Source organism: Mus pahari, chromosome 13 (assembly GCF_900095145.1).
Source record: "Mus pahari chromosome 13, PAHARI_EIJ_v1.1, whole genome shotgun sequence".
Lineage (NCBI taxonomy): Eukaryota > Metazoa > Chordata > Mammalia > Rodentia > Muridae > Mus > Mus pahari.
The window spans coordinates 13,327,216-13,351,847 of record NC_034602.1 but is presented as its reverse complement, the minus strand read 5'-3'; the positions used below and the strand labels follow the sequence as shown (position 1 = coordinate 13,351,847).

The 24,632-nt window shown below is 42.5% G+C and overlaps 1 protein-coding gene and 1 pseudogene across 1 annotated transcript in view; one reads left to right on the top strand and one right to left on the bottom strand.

Moving 5' to 3' along the window:
* Plek (pleckstrin) overlaps positions 1 to 24,632 on the bottom strand; it is a 77,422-nt gene that overhangs the window by 43,275 nt on the left and 9,515 nt on the right. The gene's annotated exons all lie outside the window — the stretch shown is intronic.
* Positions 4,106 to 8,980, top strand: LOC110330898 (annotated as a pseudogene).

Here is a 24,632-nt window from a genome sequence, read left to right as displayed (position 1 = left end):
AGAAATAAGTAGCAGTTGAAGTGTGGAACTTGGGGAACCACTAGAAAGTCCCAGATGCCAGGGATTCGAGAGGCTCCTGGGATCCAATGGGGATGACATTAGCCAAAATACCCAACAGCTGGGAGAAAGAACCTGAAGAGACAACTTCCAGTTGATAGACATGACCCCCAGTAGAGAGATGGGGTCACCCACCTATCTAAAAATTTTTACCCCAGAATTGTTCCTGTCTAAAAGAAATACAGTGACAAAAATGGAGTGGGGGTCATCCATAGACTGCCTCACCTAGGGATCCATTCCATCTGCAGACATAAAATCCCAATACTATTGCTGATGCCAAGATGTGCCTGTAGACAGGAGCCTGGAATGGCTGTCCCCTGAGAAGTTCTGCCAGCATGTGACTAAGACAGATACAGATACAGCCAACCATTGGACTGAGCCAGGAGACCCCAATGGAAGAGCTAGGGGAAGGGCTGAAGGAGCTGAAGGTAATTGCAACCCCATAGGAAGAACAACAGTATCAATTAACCAGACCATTCAGAGCTCCCAGGGCCTAAACCACCAACCAAAGAGTATACACAGACAGGATCATGGCTCCCTCTACATATGTAGCAGAGGACTGCTTCATCTGACATTAGTGGGAGAGGAGGCACTTGGTCCTGTGAAAGTTTGATGACCCAGAGAAGGGGGATGCTAGAGGGGTGAGGTAGGAGTTGGTGGGTGGGTGGCTGTGTGAGGAAGCACCCTCTCAGAGGCAAAGGAGAGGGGGATGTGGTAGGGTGTTCGTAGAAGGGAGACCGACCAGGAAGGGAGATAACATTTGAAATGTAAACAAATAAAATTATTAATAAATAAAATAAAAAATAAAAAATAAAAAGATTTAAATTTCCCTAAGGAGTTTGCTTTTGAGAAAATAGTCTACATTAGACCCCACCCCTACATTGGATCAGCAGAGTCCCTTCCAGTATCTTTCTCATGTAGCCGTCCAAGCTTCTCTTCGATGTCTTCATTCTGATTCTCCCATATTTCAGCTATAACCTTGGCAAGTGTGTAGGACATATAATTGGTGTAAGAAAATGTAAGACTTTGGAATGAGACAAAAGAGATTATTATGCATCTACAGTATAACGCTATCATGTTCAGCAAACCTTCTGGGTTATGTGTTTCTATAATGTTTGTACCTCTCCTTGTCTAGTGGTCTTTTTAGAGCTATAAGTGTGGATAGATAATGGCAACCCAAATCCTAAGATTGGAATTACACTTCAAGAGGCTACAACAAGCCCCGCTTTCCTAGGATTTTTGCACATTTATGACTGGATTTCAACACTTCTTTACTCTGTATAGATTTGTCTTTGACATCTCCTTTGAAATAGTTATGATGCTGAACAGCAATTCATTTTATTTATTCTTCATGATAATTGCGATAGTATTCCTCTTTGACTTTTATCCATTAGCTCTGGCTACTCAAAAGGACCTTAAATTTACCTAAGAAATATCACAAAATTGCTAGTACTAATCCTAAATTGAAGGGAAAATATCCAAATCTTGATGAGATTTTGTTCTGCAGTAAGCTAATGGCTACCCTGACAATCTCAGGGATGCAAGGGACACACTTTTGGACATTTGGATGAGACCAAGAGCTAGCTTTCTCTCTCTCTCTCTCTCTCTCTCTCTCTCTCTCTCTCTCTCTCTCTTTTCTCTCCCCTTCCCTCCTCCCTTTCTCCTTCCCTCCCCCTCTCTCTCCTCTCCCACTCCCTCTCTTTCCCTCTCAAATAGATTGTCATTGTAAAAATATCTAAAGAAATTACCTTTGCTTGCAAGGATCTTTACCTAAATATCAGCAGAAATAGTCACCTAGAAAAATATCATTTCCTCAATTGTTTAAACTTAATAGAGGATTTATAGTTGATGCCCAGTAGATAGGCTTCCAGATCAACAGTCAGGAAAATTCACCTGGAATGATTTTGTATGCATATCATGTGTATATAGAGGTGTGTCACATATATATATATATATATATATATATATATATATATATATATATGTTGCTAAACTCTGGAAATAGTGAAATGTGCACCTCGATCTCAGATCTTGATTTTTAATATTCATCTCCAGTAAAAAGAACTAGAGCACTTTAAGGAATTGGATGCCTCTAGATTCTAGTATGAAATGTACAAGGTGACCCAAGAGCATCTTGTACTGTCAAAAAACAAGGCACTTTTAAGAAGTATTTAATTTGGGGCTGGAGAGGTGCTTTAATGGTGAAGAACACTGGCTGCTCTTCCAAAGGACCTGGATTCAATTTCAAGCACCTATGTGATGTCTCACAACTATTTATAACTCTAGTTCCTAGACATATAACAGGCAGGATCATAGTGCACATACATGCTTGTAGATAAAACATTGAAAAAACATAAAGTAAAAATTAATTTAAAATATTTTTAAAGAAGTATTTAATTGGAAAACAATTATTTGTTGTGTCAGAGACAAAAAAAAAATTGAAAGAGCAAGCAGTCGACAGAGCTGAAACCACTAGAGAAACATTACACTAGGTCTATGTATACAGATGCAAACAGTCATTGAGAGAAAATATTCAATAACCTGTATCAAATAAGACAGATTTCTGCCATTATTATCTAAGTAGCATAACTTTATAACCATTTGCACAGTGTTTACTGTTTTATGGCCTCCCAGCTAAGATCAAGCGTAGCACAATGGACAATCTAGAGATAATTTTAAATATACAAGAATAGTATATAGGTTATATGCAAATACCATACAATTTTATATAAAGAGCTGGAGCAACCTGAAGCCAATGCCTGAGGGTACTTCTGTCTTAATTAAGGTTTTACTGCTGTGAAGAGATACAGTGACCAAGGCAGCTCTTATAAGGATAACATGTAATTGGGGCTGGCTTACAGGTTCAGAAGATCGCCCATTCTCATCAAGGCAGGATCAGGACAGTGTCCAGGCAGGCATGATGTAAGAAGAGCTGAGAACAAGGCAGGAGCAGGACAGTGTCCAGGCAGGCATGGCGTAGGAAGAGCTGAGAACTCTACATCTTGTTCTGAAGGCAAAGCGAAGACTAGCTTCCAAGAAGCTAGAATGAAGGTCTTAAAGCCCACGCCCACAGTGACACACTTCCTCCAACACAGCCACACCTACTTCAGCAAGGCCATACCTCCTAACAATGCCACTCCCTGGGCCAAGCATGTTCAAACCACCACAGTATTCAAGGATGACTGAATGGGATTATAGGTCAAAGTATAAAGTGGATAAATAATGTGGAATACATAAAGGAAGAGACATCCATTCTAAGAATTTCAAATAATTTATGTAGCGAGGCTACCTAAGGAAATTAAATAGATCTCTCCATTTCTTCTTCTCTTTTTAAATATATTTTCTTCATTTACATTTCAAATGCTATCCTGAAAGTCCCCTATACCCTCCCCCCGCCCTGATCCCCACCCCACCCACTGCCACTTCCTGGCCCTGTTATTCCCCTTTTCACCAAATAGAGAGGGGGAAGAAAATAACTTTACTGGGACAAAATATGGCAAATACTTGCTCAGACAAGTCTAGCCTAGTGACAACCATTAATTTTAATAGTGGTTATTCAAGTGGGTAGAGCTAAATATTTTGATATCCAATCATGAATTATCCAATCATGAATCAACAATTAAATAAAACCCCAGTTGATCTATATTCTACAAAATATCTGACTAAATTCCTCAAAAGTGTCAACGTCATAAAAAAGGGGCACTTCTGAGAAATTGCCAGAGCAAAAGGAGCCTAAGAAGACGTGACAACTAAATGTAGTGTAAGCAAAAAAGGATGTGTGTACCCCATTTTTGAAAATTTATCAAGACAGAGAAACCCTGTCTCAGTCTGATGGCTGTTTCTCTTCTTCAGGTTTCTAGTCCCGGTTTAAGCTCTCTGAGGTAGGAGATCCTGTTTTAGTTTCTCTGGGTCCCTTCTCGACCCTGAAAGCCTCTAAGAGGTAGGCTCAGCTTATCCTTAGAGTGTCCTTAGCCACAGCTGGGTCCACCCCATTGAGGTTTCCAGTGCAGATGGAGCGTCAGCCTCTCCTCCTCCCTTTTTAGAAAGAATGAACTGCATGAACAAAAACCACAGCTGTGCCCACATTTGCTGGGAGACTCCTAAGGGGGGCGTTACCTGTGAATGCCACCCTGGCTTCAAGCTCAACAAGAACCAACGGAACTGTAAATTGACCTGTAACTATGGTAACGGCAGCTGCCAGCACACATGCGATGACATGGAGCAGGGTCCTCGGTGCAGCTGCCAAGTCAAGTTTGTGCTCCACACAGAAGGAAAAGACATGCATTGAGACCTGTGCTGTCAACAACGGAGGCTGCTACAGTAAGTGCCATGATGCAGCTGCCCTGTGGGTTTCATGCTGCAGCCAGACAGAAAGACCTGCAAAGGCATAGATGGGTGGGGCTGCGACCACATCTGCCGCAACACAGTGGGCAGCTTTGAATGCAGCTGCAGGCAGGGCTACTAGCTTCTCATCAACGAAAGGAGTTGCCAGAATATAGATGAGTGCTCCTTTCATTGAACCTATGACCACATGTGTGTCAACACCCCGGGAAGCTCCCATTGTCTCTGTCATCGAGGCTACCTTCTGTATGGTGTCACTCATTGCAGGGATGTGGACGAATGTAGCATCAATAAGGGAAGCTGCAGCTTTGGCTGCATCAACACCCCAGGCAGTTATCAATGTATGCCACACCCACTCCAGTGAAGTCTGAGTGGCAAGTCCAAAAGCTTGGCCTCAGTCCTAAGGCAAAAAGTTTCACAGAAACTTGTCTCCTGGAGAGTCTCTGGTGTCTCATAACCAGAATTGTCCCTGTGATAGTGTGGAGGGTCTTGCATGCTTTCTTGCAGTATTTTCCTGGATAAGAGCTAGAAAACTCAGGGCTAGTTCAAAACAGTATACTTAGAATTCTCACTACAGACTTGAATGGCAGCTTACATTACATAATAGTAGAAAGAAGGTGGGTTGTGGTTTAAGGAGGAACTAGAGTATTGTATTGTTCATGGAAAGGTTAGTAGACCGGAACTTCCCTCAAGCATGTTTTTCACTAGGCCCAGAGGAATAGCATAATTAGGTATTTACTAAGAGACCCCTGGTGGTGGGTTTAACAATAGACCAGAAGTGCACCTGGGTATATTAGCCCTTTCACCTGGCTCCTGTGAATAGCTGATTTTAGATAGGGCTGATGTTATCTCAGTTGTAAACACTGCCTGACTGCTGTTAGCTTTTTTGTATGCATTTCTCTGTTTTGTGTTAAGAGCCATTTTGTATCTCAACGTACCTTGGCTGATGTATCACCTAACTTCCTTGTTTTTCTTCTGTGTTATAAGTCTGACGCTCACTTTGAGAAATTACATTCAGATACAGCACTCTCTCTGTGTCCGTGTCTGTTTTCACCAACTCCTTGCCCACCTGAGTACCAAGACCCTGAATTCCTCTGCAGGTTGAGAGACCCACTGAGTCCAGTCTGCAGAAAATGTACCTGCCCAGTAGGCCAGGGCCTCCTTCACTGGAACAGAAAGGATTGCACAGAGCCAGTGAAGTGTCAGAGCAGTCCTGAGCCTCAAAATCATGCTCAGCTTCAATCACTCGAGCAAGAGGGATATTTGTGCTCTGACCTGTCCCTCCTGGGTCGGTTCTTGCCAGAGTCAGAGAACAGTTTCACAGTGAGCTGTAGTACCCTGAGCCCTAAAGCTGCTCCAGCCGAAGTCATCCACCCAGAGAACAGCGCCATCTCCAGCTCCTGCCATGAGGCTGCTGTGCTGCCAGTCAAGCACTTATGCTTCAAGATCAAGGACACTAAATGTTGCCTGCATCTGTGAAACAAAGACAAAGCAGAGGAAGCCAGCAGAATCCCTGGGCCAGGTATATGGTGCCTCCTGCTCTGACTCCCAGGTCACTTTCATCCACCATAAGTGTGATTCTTCTCAGAAGGGCAAGAGCAGGCAAGGAGATCACCGGGCTCATCCTGGAATTAGAAGCTGAGGTCAGAGCAGAAGAAACAACTGGCTGTGGGCTGCCTTGTCTCCAACAGCAGATGGAACGAAGGCTGAAAGAATCCCTGAAGATGCTCAGAAAGTCCATCAACCAGGACCTGTTCCTGCTGCGTCTGTCAGGCCTTGACTATGAGCTAGCCCACAAGCCAAACCTGGTAGCTGGGGACGGAGCAGAGCTAGTGGATGTCTGCCAACCCAGGCAGCACCGAGCAGACACCAAGTATGGTCAGTGCCCACCTGGTCACCATTCAGGAGATGGGTTTAAGCCCTGCCAGCCATGCCCACGCGGCACCTATCAGCTTGAAGCAGGGCGAACCCTGTGGTTCCCCTGTGGCAGAGGCCTCACTACCAAGCACGAGGGGGCAGTCTCCTTCCAGGACTGTGACACCAAAGTCCAGAGCTCTCCAGGTCACCACTACAACACTAGCATCCATCGCTATGTCTGCTGTGCAGTGGGCTCCTACCAGCTCTGCTTCTGTCAGAACTTCTGCACAAGCTGCCCAGAAAATACAAGCACTGACTTTGATGGCTCTACCAGTGTGGCCCAGTGCAAGAATCGGCAGTGTGGTAGGGAACTAGGTGAGTTCACTGAGTGCATCGAGTCTCCCAACAACCCGGGCAACTACCCAGCCAGTATGGAGTACATCTGGAGTATCAACCCCCTACCCAAGCGCAAGATCCTCATCGTGGTCCTTGAGATCTTCCTGTCACCTGAGGATGAGTGTGGGGACGTCATGAGAAACTCCTCTCCATCCTCCATCACCACTTTTGAGACCTGCCAGACCTATGGGCGTCCCTTTGCCTTCACTGCCCGTTCCAGGAAACTCTGGATCAACTTCAAGATCAGTGAAGCCAACAGTGCTCGAGGCTTCCAGATTCCCTATGTGACCTACGATGAGGGCTATGAGCAGCTGGTGGAAGACATAGTGCGGGATGGTCACCTGTATGCTTAAGAAAACCACCAAGAGATCCTATAGGCAAGTGATCACTGTGGTGCTGATGTAAACGGGCGTTCACCAATGTGCAGGCAAAATGCTAAATACCGGCATGCCTTTCTACTCCTGGCTCTGTGGGGGCATGCGCTTTCTTCATTGCCGATTTCCAGACGAGAAAGTTAAAGAGCTTGCCCCATGATAGGTCTGGGTTCTGAACCCAGCTCACAGAACCAGAATCAGCATGCTGCATCATCCCGGGGGAGGACAGGACCTCTGCCTTGTCCATCAAGACATGCAGAGAAGGTAAACTATATGATACGTTGTTTACTTTTTTGAGACAGAGTCTTAATAGTCTAGGCTGGCCTTGAACTCCAGGTTCCCCTGCTTCTAGCTCCTAAATGCCGGGTGGGATTATAGGCCCAGAGGAAAAGAAACATTTCTAATGTTGAGGAGAGATAACCACACTGGGTCTGTGGATCCTGATTTGAGTCTCACCTGGCATGGTGTTGTTCACTTTTGATCCCAGCACTCAGGAGACATATAGGTGGGTGGATCTCCGAGTTTAAGCCAGTCTGGTTTATATGTGGAGTTCTGGGACAGCCAGGGATACACACTGAGACCCTTCCAAATTTTTTTTTACTTCATTGTTTTAAATTATGGTTATTTGTGTGGATATGTGCTTGGGATTGCTAGGAGGCCAGAGGTGTCAGATTCCCCAGGGGATGGGAAGCCATCCAGTATGGGTGCTGGGACCTAAACTCACATCCCTTGCAAGAACAGTATATGCTTTTAACCTCTGAGCCATCTCTCCAGCCCTGATCCGTTATTTCAAATCAAATGTAGCTGGGTGTGATGGTGCACATACGACCCCGACTGTTCAGGAGCTGAAGCAGAAGGAAATGTGTTCCAAACATAAAGTAGACTAATTGAACATGCCACTGGTGGGCCAAAGATAGAAACATGGAGATCAAGCCCAGGTCCAGTGGCTCACACCTCTGATCCTAGTTATTCAAAAGGCTGAGGCAGGAGGATGGTATGTTGTAGGTCATTTGGAGCTACAAAGCAAGTTCAAGGCCAGTTTGAGCAACTTAGTGAGACTCTTATCTCAAGTAACCAGAGTGCTGGGGATACAGTTCAATAATAGAATTGCTATTGCAGAGTAATAGAATATAATAGAATTCGATTGTAGCAGTAATAGAATTGCTAACAATAGGACTGACTAGGAGCTGAAGGCTCAGCTCAGCAGCGGTCCGTTCCCAGTGCTCACACACTGGCTCATAACCATCCATAGCTCCCGTTCCAGGGACTCTAACACACTTCTGACTTCCTCGAGCATCAGGCAGGCATGTGGTGCACAGACATACACACAGGTGAAATACATATAAAATAAGTAAATCTAGGAGAAAAAAAAAAAAAAAAAGAATACTAGCCTAGTGTGTCTGAGGGCCTAGTATTATAGGAAACAAAAGGAAGGAAGAGGCCAGCCATCGGAATAGTTCAAGTGAAAGATTTTGGTGACTTCACTCCACGTGGTGGCTGTGGGGCTGGCAAGCTGGCCAGATAGATGCTGGATATACTGAAGGCAGAGTCAACAGCTGGCTGTAGCTGGGAGGGTACGGGGTCAAGGATGGCCCCACAGGCTGGACCTGAGCAGTGGGGAAGTAGACCTGTTGCTAACTGAGCTGCGGGATTCCAAAGGAGCAGATGGCAGGAACAGGAGGCCAGGGCTCACCTCTGGGCATGCTCAGTGTGAGCTGTTCTTAGACACGAAGAGGGGCTATGGAGTATTCCTCTCCCCGCACAAGCCACTGAAGCTGTCAACGGCCACCTGCGGTCTTCTGCAGGACAAGAAGCTTATCAAGCCCTTCTGTGAGGTCCTGGCCCACCCTCAAAACTACTTCAAGTACACAGAGAAACACTAGGAGATGCTGCCAAAATCCTTCATCAAGCTACTGCACTCCAACGTCTCCAGCTTCCTGAGGCCTTACAAATAGTGCCTGTGGGCCCTGAAATCCAGTTTCCCAGCTCCTGCGTCCCTGGCCCTCAGAGCTGGTATCCCAACCTCAGGCAAGAAGCTGTCCTCTCCTCTTGGAGGAAAAAAAAATCACTACACCAGGCGCTCTCCCTCTGCCTTTCTAGTTACCTTGTCTCTCTCCTGGAAGTCATTCTGTGCTGTCTCTGTTCACCCCAGAGGTGAAGGAATAGATACTCTCTATTCCTCTACCGTTATAGCATGGTGCCTTACTAGCCAGGAGCCAAAACACCCCGTCCACGGCCCCTGTGTTCCCCAGAGTGGTTCTTCACAGCCCAGAGTCCTGCCAAAGAAGCCTTCGACATAGCAGCTTTGTGCCAATGCCAGGCTGCTGGGGCACACAGTTTGAGCCTTGGGATGCCCACACAGTTGGCGTTCTCATCTGTAGAGCTTGCTCTTGTCTGCCACGGGCTGACTCCATAGGGTTTACAAGTGATCCATACCACTGCGGTGGTAAACCCCTGCCGGGTAAGGGCGAGCAGCAGGCAGGGGCCCCAGACATACTAAGCTCTCAGATACCTCTGCAGGACAGAAAGCGGGTTTTTAAAACATTGCCCAAAACAGAAAGAAAAGAAAATGTGTCACCTAAAGGAGCTTCCCGCAGAACAAGTGGAACCCAGCCTCAAACACTAACCCTTTCCTTGCCAGTCCCTCCCCCTCCCCCACCCAGCCCTGCCCTCACCCCACCTAAGGGCTCCCTGGGCTTAAGTGCCCTGCTTAAAGAAGCCTGGCTGTTGACCCTCCAAACCTAGACCTTGCTCCACGGGTGTTTCCCCTTGTAGCCCCAGGTGGCCTGTGGGCTCCACCAAAGAGGACCCCACTCTGCAGCCAGCCAGGAGCTGCCTACCTCTAGCCTCAGGCTGTGGGCAGCAGGAGGAATGTGTGTGAGTGCCCTTGGCAAGCTGCCTGCCCAACTCCTCCACATCTGAGAAGTGCAATCATTTTGAGTCTTTCTATGTCGCCTAGAGGGAGGAGGGTTTTGTGTGTGTGTGTGTGTGTGTGTGTGTGTGTGTGTGTGTGTGTGTGTGTTTGTTTTTCCTTTCAGAATAACCCTATTTATAGTTGCCCAGGAGAGAAGAGTGTGTTGGGGGTGGAAGAACAGCAGTTTAACTGTCAGGAGCCTAAGCGCTGGTACGTCTTATCAGTCTCAGTCCTATCTGAGGCCACACAGAAGAACTTCAGAGCCCTCAGCGGTGGTGAGCTAGCTAGGGCGATCCCTCAGAAGCGCCCAAAGCATAGGAGACTAGCTCTGGTAACTTGGAGCAGGAGGAAGAGGCTTCCTGACTGAGCCAATCCTGCCTGCCCGATGGACTTGGTCAGGAATCTTGCGAGTAGGGACATCTCTCTTTCTCTGCCTTCATGCTCTCCCCTGACATGGCATGGAGGGGGCTCGGGATAAACTCTACGGATGGCCAGTGCCGGCTCCCAAGACATTCAGAGAAGGCTGGAGCAGTCTAGAATTGGACAGTTCTCCATGTATGAAGCTGGTGAAGGACAAGAACCAGACATGTGCCTGAGACTGGCCACCTGCCTCTTGGAGCTGTTCTGACTACTATTTTTCAAAAGGAAGAATGGATCTGTGCCCAAGCCTGGGCTCTGTGTATGCTCCACCCTTAACCCTGATGCTGCCTGTAAAGTCCTGAATTGTTCCTTCTCACTCCCGAGGCCTTAGTCCTGGACATACACCAATGACTCCTCAGGTCCAGCTCTAGGTAACTGCCAAGAGATTCAACTACCAAAGAGTCTGATCCACACACACACCAGCCAACAGCAGACAAAGCTGCCTTCCTGGACGAGGTAGCCAACAAGGTTGGGGGCGGGGGGGGGAGGGGGGTGTTCAGAGAGCAAAGCCTTGAATGGCGTCACACAAAAGGGGTGAATGGGCATTTAGTGGGGTTGTCTGTGCTTCCCCAGAAGCACCACAGAACAGCCTGAATCAACTTTGACCATCCTACTAAAAGCACGGACAACTCTCTGAGTCCTCTCTTCCCTCCCTGCTATTTTGCCCAGCTCCTGGAAAGCCACAGAGTGAGAGCGCCTCCCAGTATATGTCCTTAGGGTAGGACTTCTCCACACTCCCCCCCCCCAGCTCACCATGCACACACAGACACTTCCTCTAATCATTTATTCTATGGCTGATGGGGCAGCATGTGAGACTCATCTTATGGAGAAAGCAGGCCTTAGCTGATGGATGGAGATCAAGCAAGGACTTGCTATTGTCAACCAAGTTGGCAGTGAGGAATCCAGGCAGAGCTGTTACTGAACTTACAGGGGATACTGGCCCTGAGGTGCCTCACTCTGGGGGCTGAGTGGATTGAAGGAGGAGTTAAGAACTCAAGGACTTTCTAGGACTGCACTGGTTAGACAAAAAAAAAAAAAGGTTCCAGGAGAAAGTAGGGGGATGGGAAGATGGTGTGAACAGGAACTTTACGTAAACTGACCCAGATGCTTCTCTGTGGGTGATGGTGCTTTCGAGGTTATGTAACCATGGCACCTCATCCATCTAAGCAAAAGACCTGCCCTGAACTGAGTCCCAACGTGGGAAGCCACCTCCACGAGTGCTCCAAGTGAGGAATGTCAAGCAGGCACTGAGAGCCTCAGCAGCACCTTGATGCCTCTTAGCCTCTGCCTCTATTTGTGTCATCAGCCCAGCCAATCCTCAAGTCTGAGGAAATTAGGAGAAAACCAACCAGAGCCTGGGCATTAGCTGCCCACCCTATGCCTTCCATGATCCTTCAAGGACTGCCATCGGCCTCACTACGCACATTTCCATGTGGAGGTGAAGGTGGAGGTGGAGGTGAAGGTGGAGGTGTGGAAGACGGGTTTATTGCTTCAAGTTCAGTGGTACAGTCTGAGCTCTGGCTCCTAAGCGTCTTTGTGAATCTGCGAAGTGTTCTCCATGTGTGTGTCTGAGGTGAATCTTAAATAGATTAGGAAGTGATATCTCAGTATGTAAGAGAAATCTATAGCACATTTAAGGGTCTGTATCTGCTGCTGAGCTTCAGAGCAGGGGAGAAGAGGCCAAATGTCACTGACCCCAAGCAAAACATGGCGCCCCGCCTGGTTCCTTTCTTAAGCGGACACCACGAAGGAAACCTTTACATCAGACCTGTCTCAAAGCTGGAGCACTTTGTCTTTCTACCATTATTCGAACTAGAAATTCTTTGAGAAATAGAAAAACTAGAAGCCCCATTCTGCGATCCACTTACCAAGACAAAATAATGATACCAGTTTGGACAAGTTCAAAACGTTGTTCTATGTGAGTTGAACTTTCAGAGAATAATTATCACGTGGACTTCTTTTTTTTTTTTTTAATTCAGAAGAAAATCTTTAAATACTGTATTTATATCTGCCTTCCACGGCATCCCATACAGCAAGCATCTCAGTCGACAATAGACAGCAGCAATGTGGTACACAGAGTATTTTGCATTTGGAGAAAAATATGTATCCGAACTTGTAAAAAAGAATGTTTGGTTTTTGTATTGTCTTTTTTATACTTTTAAAATACTAAATGATAAAAATAAAATTTATCAACAGTGGCTATCTAGTAATGACAAATGTGGCATACTAATGTAAATGCTAATAATGAAAAAACTAGTTTGAGAACTAGTTATCTATGCTATCTAATTGTCTATGGATCTAAACTATTCTATAAAGGCCTATTTTCATAAAAAAGAATGTATGAACCGTATTCAACTCTTTTCGGATATGTATAACTGGAGGTTGTCATACAAGCATTTTATGTGATTCTCTTCACGGTACATCTGTTCAGGAAGGTCTGCAGTAGGAACTATGGACAGTAATTCCTTAACACCTAAGAGCTGCTGAGACAAAGATGGGCCTTTTAATAACTGAGTCTTTGCCAAGTTCAAATTTTTAAATCTGAAAATAAGTTAAGCCAGCATCTGTCATGGATAAAAACACCCAGCTCCTCAAATGGATGCTGAATGGCTCCTTTGGTCTTATTTGATAGTTCTATGGATTGTAGTTATAGAGATCATGACAGTTGAGTGGGAATTGGTCACAATGGAATCCTGAAAAGAAAAATTAGAATGAGATTGTTGATAGCATTAACAATATGAAAAGGAGTTTAAGACTCTTCCTTTTTTGAGAGACTCACCAAAGGATCAAATCTATGTGATTTTTTCCAAAGTGAAAAATGAGTATTTAAATTTTGTTATGTCCTTTAACAATACCAACTAATGTTTTGGAAGTAACAACACCACCAACAAAAACAGATACCCAATTTGAACTCTGATAAAGTATGAATAAGTAACCCTTGAATTCTCAGCTCAAAGCAGAGTAGACTGGTTTACTCAGCTACATTTCTTATATATCCCAGGCTCAGTAACGTCAATTATCTGGTCCCACCTACATTAATTAGCTCTCAAGAAAATGTCATATGGACATGTTCATAAGCCAATCTGATGGGGGTCAATATTTCAATGTAGGTTTCCTCTTCCAAGATGCTTGTTAGTGATAAGTTGATAAAATCTAATTAACACAACCAATTGTCAAATCCAAACACAAACATATCATTGTTAAGCTATAACTTATTTTATTTATTTATCCCCAAACTCCTATGTTCATATTACAATATAAACTATACTACAACTTTAAAAGTTTCACTGTCTTTAAATGATTTCAAACATTGAAAAGACCAAGACCTCATCAAAAATCCAAAGTCTCTTAACTGTGGGCCCCTTTAAAATAAAACACAAGTTATCTACATTCTTATTCTAAGAGATAAGTAAAGCATGGCTACAGTCAAGTCAAAGGAAACCATATATCCGGAAGTATAAAAACTCAGCGTCTGACATCTGAGACTCACTTGTAATCACCTGGCTTTCAAAGTGCTTGAGGAGACCCACATCTCCAGCTCTGCCATCCATAGCATACACACAGCATGTCAAGTAGGATCAGACAGGTTCTACCCAACCCTTCCACTGTCCTTAACAGTCATTCTGCAGTCATGACATCTCCAGTATGCCAGGGTATCCACTACAACTGAGGCTGTCCCTTCAACAATGGCCTATTTTGGGTTGTTCACGAACTCAGATCCTGATGATATAGTGCCAAGACTCGGCCTCGTTTTATGACATTTTCAATCCAGGGGTTTCACTGCAACTGAGAAAAATTAAATTGTGAAATTATCAGAAAAATGAGTGGGACTAGAAAAATTTATTCAGAGTGCGGTAACCCAGTCCCAATAGAAAAATGTTGCATGTCAATTCCTATGTGTAAACTAACCTTAAAGTTTTCTATTTCTGTTGAGTGGCATGAGGAAGCCATAAAGCAAAAAAGTGACATTGACAGGGGGGAAAGAAGCTTTTAGAGAATGTATGTGATACAACAGAGTTGTAAATAGTTGGTGTCAAAAAACTGAAGTAGGATGAAAGTGGCAGAAAGGAGGAAGATTAAATGGCAAAGAGGATTAATGGAAACAAGGATTATAAAAGCTCTATTATAAACTAAGTTTAAAATGCAATTTTTAAAAGCTTAAACTTCTTATAAGGTACCCTACATGATTATATAATGCAGATCCCAGAAGCCATAGGTTATTAAGTGAAAAGTCCCGATGCCAGATATCTTTCTACGCTATGTACCTTGTCAGGGAGGTCCACAAAAACGACACAAGCTTTTGTAATTGCTCTCTGTTTCCCACAAGAACAATATGATAAGATCCCATTTCTGAAGATACCAAAACCTTTTATTACAAACTGTAGGAAGTTAACTTGGAACTGAGAAGGAAGCTTACTCCTTGCTGGCTACCTTATATATGGCTAGAAGATGTTATTCATACTTCTCAAAGAGACAAGCCATCAATGACCTAAAATTATTTGAAACTGTGAGCTATAGTATCAACCTTCCAGGCAATCTTCCCAGGTGCCCGCTGGTAAAATAATGACATGGTTGTCATGGGTAACTTACTTCTTTCTGTTTAGAATGGGTGCCTGCTCCTCAAGAGGGAAATTACAACTTATTCTGTCAATCTAGTCAAAAGCCCATACATGGGATGGTCCTAGACCCTTAAAGGCAACTTTCTGTCATTTCACTAAATGGACATGATATCAAACTGCCTTGTAAACACTTCTGTTTCTAATCATGGCTTAATGCTTCTCTCTGTCTTATTCATAGATGCTTTTCTGCAACAGGTGTTGGTTAACACAGAGACTCACACCTGAAAGTGCTCCGGATAAGCAAGTATCGAGTTCTCAGCCTAAACAAGACATGTCTATAACCTCCTCCAAGGCTCGGGGAACATTGTGTAAGAGGGGTGGAAAATGTAAAGGCATGCTGTGAAATGCTATCTTCTGAACATGACATAACCATTGTACTCCTAAAATCACAGCAATTGTTACATGCACACAGCATGCACAAGACAAAGTCCATCACAGTCTATCATCCATGGTTGATATTCTCATGACCCCCTACCCCTCACTGAGGAGCTAATGGCCGTTATTTGTTGCTAGCATAGGAAAAATCGTTTCCTTTAGTACTATATCCATAAGTCACTAGTCTCTGTGCCAGTAAATAACCCCTCACCCAAGCTCATGCAAGCAGCCCTTATTAAACTCAACGGTGACAAGAAAATAGTAGGGAGGGGACTTGTGAAAAGAAGGGGTTCTATGGGGGTGGGAAGCATGAGAGAAGCATGTGAGCGTGAGATGAGCAAAATGCATTACATGCACTTAGGAAATTGTCAAAGAATTATAATGTAAATGAATATTTAAAAGAAGAAAGGAAATACAGTGTGTAGTATCACTGTCTCTGGTTCCACAGAGTATCTGCTGAATCTCCGAAATACTCAAAAGACACTGAAGGGGGCCAGAGTTGTCATCACGGAAAGTTCACAGAACTTGAGAAACACCATGTACACCTGATGCTGTGATAAAAGTTGTTCCCCAGGCTCACACAGCCAGGGACATATGTCTACAGCTGCATGGTGGTCACTAGGTACTAAGGACATCTTGAGTCTCCCACGTTTTGAGATGAGTGATTTCATAAAACTGGCTTCTTGGGACATATCTGCTCGGAGCTCCAGGTATCACTGACCCGTCTTACATTTCCTCCTCACACCCATGTGAGCTAGTGGGATTAAGTGCAGCTGAGGTCACTGAAAGATTTTTAAGTAAGCTATTTTAAAAGCTACTGACATCATCAGCTCAAAGCTGGTATTCCTGGGTCAGCACCTCACCCTCCATCATCCTCACAGCAACAACAGTCACAGTTTTAGCTTATTATTGCTTGGCTGCAAAGGACCATGGAGATCTGGGTGTGGTCACCAGGCATTGGCGAGACCTAGCAGTGAGACTCACAGAAATTGATAAGACTTTCTTCCCAAATGAATCCCAATGAAATGAAACATCAGAACATGACTTGATTATGAAAATATTAAAATGCTAGCATCTAAATCATACATACATGATTTATTATTATTCAAATGACTAATTTCTTTAAAGGATACTATATGGGGGAAAAGTTAATAGTTGGATTTATTTAAATAGTTATCAAATACAGTTGCAAAGACTCCACTGGATGACCTGTGAGTTTTTTTTCCCATTCCTAGATTCTGCAAGTCCCATGAAGTGGTGTTCCCTAATTTTAATCTCACGTAGTCCCCTCAATTTAATGAGGCAATGGTTACCATTGTTGTTAGTCCCCTTGTCTTATAGTTGAGGCAGCAAGATCAGGGAAGTTAAGTAACTTGCCAGAAGAAGCAACATTTGGAAGGATGAAAAGTGAGACTTGGCTGAGCTCTGCCTCACCCCACAGATTACAGACTCAACAATGCCTGACATAATGTCGACTCTAGGCTACCTTGATTGGCTCCCAAGATAAATCATTCATGACGTTGACATTGGCTCCCCAAAATCTACCTGTCCATGGAGTAAATAAAGCTCTCTTGAGCTTTTAGTTTTTGCATGGTATTTCCAACTAGGGAAGGAAATACATACATACATACATACATACTATGGAAGGCACTCAATAAAATATTCTAGAATAATTTAGATTTTATATTTAGCAGAGATTTTTTTATTTTTATAGATTTTTTAGGGTACATAGTTTTTAATCTCTTCACAAATCTCAGGAAAAGAAATAAGTCTTTACTCCAAAGTAGAAAAGACCCTCATTCCAAAGACTGTCAAGAAAATAAGAGACATGTAAAAAACTTTAGACATGCATAAATAAAACTTGGAAAATCTGAGAACACACATGTATACACACACACACACACACACACACACACATCTCAGGAGATAATCCTTTAAACATTCCTCTGTGTAAATTCATTCTACAGACTGAGACAAGCGTTGAGTTTTTGGCAAAGCTTTAGAGTGTGTGTTCTAGGGAATATATATATATATATATATATATATATATATACACTCTGAAGTAGAGTCAAATTGTTATTCAACAAATGATGGCATTTCAGTGGTTAACCCTTAAAACACTTCCTTGCACAAATGACAAGTAATGTGTAGGAGTTAGCTGTCTGTCTTTTTCACTGTAAGTTCCAAATGGCACTTAACATTGGGCTGATATTAGTGAAATTCTGTAAAAATAATAATAATAACAATTTTTAAAACAGGCAGGATTCAGGGCAGTCATTTTATGTTTCAAAATGAGCCTTAGGTTCCTCTTCCTGGTTAATGCAAACTGCATTTGTACCTCAGCAACCTCTAGCTGGACCACTAATGTTCGCATGCCTATGCCACCAACCTATTTCTGTTGATAAAATTAATTTAGCACAAAGCACGGTCTCATTCTGTCTCACCATGTTTCAGATGGTATTTCCAACTAGTGATGAGAAAATGCATCCTGTAAGGTAGACTGAATCAACGGCATTCAAAACAGAATCTGGCATATATAAAGAGCAGTGTGTGCATGCATGTGGTGTGTGTGTGGGGGAGTAGATAATAATGATAGAAGATAGATAGATAGATAGATAGATAGACAGACAGACAGACATAGACGAATGGATGGATAGATAGATAGATAATAGATACAATAGATATATACATAGATACATGGATGTGTGGATGGATGGGAAAAGAGAGATAGAGACAGACAGAGAGAGAGAGAGAGAGAGAGAGAGAGAGAGAGAGAGAGAGAGAGAGAGANAGAGAGAGAGAGAGAGAGAGAGAGAGAGAGAGAGAGAGAGAGAGAGAGAGAGAGAGAAAGGATGGACAGACAGGTTTTATTTTATTTTGTTTTGCTTTGCTTTGTTTTGTTTTCTTTTGAAATTAAATTTTTCTGTGTAACTTTGACTGCACTGGCACTCACTCAATCAGGCCTGCCTCAAACTCAAATATCTGCCTGCTTCTGATTCCCATGGTCTAGGATACATCATCAACACACTTAGCCAACATATAATTGAAATAATGAATGAATAAGATAAGATCCAAGGTGCAGAAAGGTAAGACTGCTTGCTTCTAATCCCCTGATACACAGGCAGTTATCTCTTCATTGATATTATGCCCTTAAATTATTTTAATATTTCATTAGCTATTTGAGAATTTCATACATTGTATGTTGAACATGTTCTTCCCCTTTCCCACCTCCTTCCAGATTCACCCCCATTACACCCACCCAATTTTGCATCCCATAAAAATTCTAAAAACAAACAAACCACCAAGTCCTATTAGTGTTGCTTATACAGTGTTAAGTGTGTGGCCAACCACTGGAGCATCTTAGACCTACTAAAGTCCATAATCTTAAAGAAAGCTCACTCATCTTCCCTCAGCAACTATCATTCACCAGTTTCTCTTTGGATAGAGCCACCTTCCCCACCCTCAATGGATTTTGTCCAGCTTGGGTTTTCAAAAATTCTGTGCATGTTGTCACAAGTGCTGTGAGTTCATATATGTAACAGCCTTATTAAGTCTGGAAAACACTGCTTCCTGGATCACCTCAGTCTTTCTTCCCCCTCTTCTAAAACCACCACAGAGCCTTGGGAGGAGAAGCATGTATAACGTAGAAGTCCAAGTTCTCTATTAAAAATAGAAACTTCTCTAATGAGAGTTGAGAATGGTGGTATATTTAAACCATAGGTATAACAAGAGCCATTAGGAGTTGATTTGATGCCATGTCCCATTAACAGAGTGATAGCAGTAGGTTCTCCCCTGGACCCAATGGTAAGCCATTTGCCATGTTGATAAGTTAATCCACCCAGTCACTATCAGTGCTGCTACTGCAGATGCTGCCATGTCTGTCATTCAGTGACATCAGAAACTGGCTGCTTTTGCCTTAATACGAGGATGGAAAACCCATGACTCTCCAGGAATCTATCAAGCTAACCACATCAGATTAGTAGTACTGAGACATCCTTCCTCAGGGATGAAACACCTACCAGCCTCAGCCTTTCCAGGGTAAAGAAAGCCAGTTTTGGACTATCCAGACAATATCATACAAGTCAATCTAATAAACTCCACTTCTAATTCACATTTACTCTATCAGTTCTTTTCTCTAGAGAACTTGACTAATGCGACTTTCTAATTTCACCATCCTACAGTCTGTGCTGCCCTCTGAACACAGGTATGACATGAATTTTATTCAATTTTATAGTTCTAATTTCTAAGAAAGAAAGAAAGAAAGAAAGAAAGAAAGAAAGAAAGAAAGAAAGAAAGAAAGAAAGAAAGAAAGAAAGAAAGAAAGAAAAAATTCTTGCAGTAATCAAAGCTTTATGGAAAGAAGCTCAGGTAATAAATATATTCCCCATAACTTCTCCAGAACTAATAAAGGATATCACCAAAGTTAATTTAAATAGTGTCATGCTTTTACATTTTAGGGTTTCATTTCAAAGATTGATGGATTAGGTGATATGATTTCTGGTATTTGCTTCAGAAACATGAGCATGGACCCCAAAATATTATGGAAACTCCATTAATGAAGCCAGAGATTATGTGACTTCCATATCCAACCCCCAACACAGCACACTGCACCATGTAAGTCTGCCTGAGAGCTGAGCTGCATGAGTGACCCACATACATACTCACATCCTAACATACTGTAACATATGATGCACAAAATCTATGAGCTCAGAAACCATCTGAACACACACACACACACACACACACACACACCACATACTCGGAGCACTGAATTGGCCCACTCCGAAATGTGTATCATTTGGGAATGGTTGGGATGTGAAAGGGGCAGTTGTTTGATCCAAAGCAGCAGGATCTCCATATCACAAGGTAACAATAGGATAACCAGAAGGAGTCCTGGTGAGGATCCGTTATTGATATTGTAACAGAAGCCAAAGATCTTGAAGCAGACCAATTACACATTGCAATGAATATTTGCAAGTGATGATGTGTGGACGGACTGTGGAACACACTGTAACATGTTACAGCTTCCACAATGAGATGCTTCCTATGTCTGGGGGCTTTTTGTTTTTGTTGTTGTTGTTGTTGTTGATGATGATGATGATGATGATGATGATGATGATGTTGTGGTGGTGGTGGTGGTGGTGTGTGTGTGTGTTATTTGAGGGGAGTAGGTTGCAAAGCTGAAGGGTAGATATGAGGGGGTGGGGAGATGAGCAGGACAGGGATATATAATGTGAAACTCACAATTAATAAAAAGTTTTGTTTTGTTTTTAAAAAAGATGTTATAGGCTGCTAATTCCTGCTTGGTGTCATGATTGCCTTCATACCACTGGTGGAGGTCAGATCAAGTAAAAGACAACCAAAAAGTTCATCTGACACTAGTCAGATGATATGACAGAATTACATGGAACCCCAAAGGCATGGAAAATAAGGTGCGGAGAATATTCAAAGTCCAGATCCTGATGTTCAGCATCAGTTGTGGGGTGACAAGAAAACAAAACACACATTGCCCAGTGGCTCCCACAAGTTCCTGGTCTACAAGGACCTGGAACCTGGTCCACAAGGAGCTGGAAGTGCTGCTGATGCACAACAAATCTTACTGTGCTAAGATTGCTCACGACATTTTCTCTAACATCCACAGAGCCCTCATAGGAAAAGCAGTACATCAGAACATCAGCATCACCAATTCCAAGGCTGCAAAGAGAATGTTCACATGCACATTTTATTTGTGCTTAAATAAAACTACCAAAACTAAAGAGAAGAAAAAAATATGACTTCTCAGATGATGTGGACCTAACAAAAAGTTATGGAACACGGTCACCCAAACACTAAAGAATACACATTCTACTCAGCAACCAAGGACTTTTTCCAAAATAAATCATACATTATTACACACTCTAAGAAAGATAAAATGGGTCGGTGATGAAACAAAGAAATTTTAAAAATCGTTAATATAGAATGAAAATGAAAATACAATACACTGAAACCTATATAACATGATAATTATAGTGCTGGAAGAAGTATGTACCTCTGAGTGCCTAGATTTCTTTTTTGAAAAATCCAAGATAATTAAAATATATAACTAAAGGATGTACTGTGTGATATTGGAAAACAAAGAACAAAACAAACCAAAAATCATTAGACAGGTAGATATAATTAAAGTCAAAGTAAACTTATGAAAATAGAAATGAAAAATACAACAAAGTAATAAATTGGTTATTTGAAAAAATAAATGTCTTAGTTAGGGTTTCCATTGCTATGAAGAGACACCATGACCAAGGCAACTCTTATAAGGACAACGTTTAATTGGGGCTGGCTTACAGGTTCAGAGATTCAGTCCATCATCATCAAGGCAGAAAGTATGTCAACATCCAGGCAGGCATGGCACTGGAGAAGCTGAGAATTCTACACCTTGTTCCAGAGGCAAATAGGAGAAGACTAACTTTCATGTCACTAGAAGGAAGGTCTCAAAGCCCACCCCAACAGTGACACACTTCCTCCAACAAGGCCACACCTATTCCAAGAAGGCCATACCTCCTGATAATACCACTCCCTAGGCCAAGAATATTCAAAGTACCACAATGAACATCCAAGTTTACCAAAAAGTAGCAACCTAACTTAATAAAAGTAAATTAAGAATGGACCTTTCAACAAATGCAAAAAAAAATTAAAATAAAATAAAATAAAAATCCATGAGTAAATACTGTTTAGAAAAAAAAAGAAAAAAAAACCTCTATTTCATTGAATTGAAAAATCTAGAAGAAATGAATGAATTTTTAGATCCACATGACATAGCAAAACTAAATCAAGATTATATAGATTGAAATGGATTCATAAGCATCAAGAATATCTAAGAATTTTTTAAAACTTCACCAACTCAAATACCCATGCCCTGATGAATTTACTATAGAATTCAATATTACCTTTAAGAATAAGAGGATATCTGAGCTTTTTACAAAACCAACATTACCACACTGATGAAAGTGGTGACAGAAATCCCATGATCATCCCAAAAGATGCAGAAGAGGCCTGTGATAAAATTGAGCATTCCTTCGTGGAGAGAGTGGGGTTGAAAGGAGCATATCTCAGCACAATACAGGTTATATATGACAAACATATAGCAAACCAACAAACAAAACAAATACAAAACCTTGAAACATTACTATTAAGATTAGGAATTCCATTCTCTCTATTCTTGCTCAATATAAGCCTTGAAGATTTATCTGAAGTAATAAGACAGTGGAACGAAAGGAAAGGAAAACAAATAAAAAGGGTATATACATTTATAGAAAATATGATTATATATTTATATATGAAATATATGAGACCCTAAAAAAAGGTACCAAAAAACTCCTAGAGAAAATAAAGACTTTAAACAGTGTGTCAGGATACAAAGTTATATAACAATCAGTAACCTTCTTATATACTAGTAACAACAAGCATACAGAGGGAAGTGGTGAACCAATCCCACTGACAACCACCCCCCATCCTCAACCCCATCCCCTTTCCCACCCAGTGGGAGAGGCTATGCCTAGACTTGATGGGCCAGCATGTGTGTGTGTGGGGGGGGGGGTTACCCACCCACTCAGAGGAGAAGAGAGGATGGTGGGGAAAGGGTTATGGGAAGGAGTGTTGGGAGAGGGGCAGTAAACAGGATGTAAAATGAATAAGTAAAAAAGAAAAAAAAAAGAAGAAGTAGCTTATGGAACTGAACGGAGTCTTCAGAAGAAATACAAACGGTTAATATGTTGTCCCAGGAAGTGTTTGTGAACCCCAAAAGACTACTAAGGAGCTGTTTCCAATGTAATCACATTAGGGTCTCCTTATTACAAACTCAAGTCTGGGCTTACTCACCACTGGCCCACAGGTCTCATTGGGACAAGGTTTTATAGTAAATGGAAGTGGAGGGAAGCATCTAGCTGAATGTCTATTGTAAGCTGACAGATGGGTGCTGTGAAGCAAGACTGTATACAATCAGGAACAGTCTGAAAGTACATCTGAAACAATGAGACTGATCTTTGATTGACTGTTGCTAGGAAGTAGCTAGGAAGTAACTCTGGGGTATGGGCCAAGGACAAGCTCTGGGCTCCTTCCTGGTACTTGGGTATAGTTTGGGTTCAGCTGTGGGCCATGGCCTCAAGTTTTGCTCTTTCTCTTTTCTTTCTTTCTTTTTTCTTTTCTTTAAGATTAAGGATGTCCCAAGATGGAGTAAATCTGACCTCTCAAATAAATATACTTTAAAGTGTTCAACATCTTTAGTCATCCGGGAAATACAAATAAATTAAAAGTACACTGAGTATCAGTCTCAGCCAAGAATGGCTATCATCAAGAAGCAATGACAACAAATGCTGGCAGGAGGTTGGACAAAGGGAATACTTATTTAGTGTTGATGAAAATTTAAACTTGTTCAGCAGCTATAAAGCTTGGTATAAAGGTTTCTCCAAAGCCAAGATATAAATACTAAATGATCTAGTTATTCTACTCCTGCTCGTATACCCAATGTACTTTACATCCTAAAACAGAGGTACTTGCAAATCCATGTTCAATGATGTCCCATTCATAATAGATGGAAGATTGAGTCAACTTAGACATCCACCAACTGATGAACAGATAATAAAAATCTGGTGCAAACATATACACAATGACATTCTACTCAGCTACAAAGAAAAATAAAATCACAAACCTTACAGTAAAATGGATAGAACTGGAAATACCACACTGATGTAACCTGGGCCCAGAAAATGTTGTATACACTATCAGATGATAATCCTGTTTTCAAAGTTTTAATTTTGTGAGTTTAACCTGGAGTGTCTGTAGAGGCCAAGATGCTCATAAGATGTCATGAAGGAATAAGAAGCACACGAGGCTATGTGTCTACCTTGCCATTGGTGTCCCCAGAGGGCATGCTGCTCAAGGGAGACAGAACATAGTCTATAATGGGGGTCCTCAGCCTGTGTCTTCTCAGGCGGGAAACAACAAAGTCTAGGACAATGGCTGTGTGACTCTCAGTCTCCTTTGTACTGGAGTTTCACTGGAGTAGTGCAGGGAGTTGGGAACAAGGGTCCTGGTCTGTGCTTTCCCTCTGGGTGTCCAGAAGCCACGCAGAGCCCAGAATGGAGTGGCACCTGGATTGTTTCTGAGTGCGTGTCGGGTTTAAGGAGGGGCTGGAAGAACAGGCCTACTCCAGGAGATTTAGGCTCTTTATGATGAAAGCCTCCACCTGTGGCAGTCTTTAATGAACAGTCAGTGCTTGCTCAAACTGCTTTATTTCATGGTGTA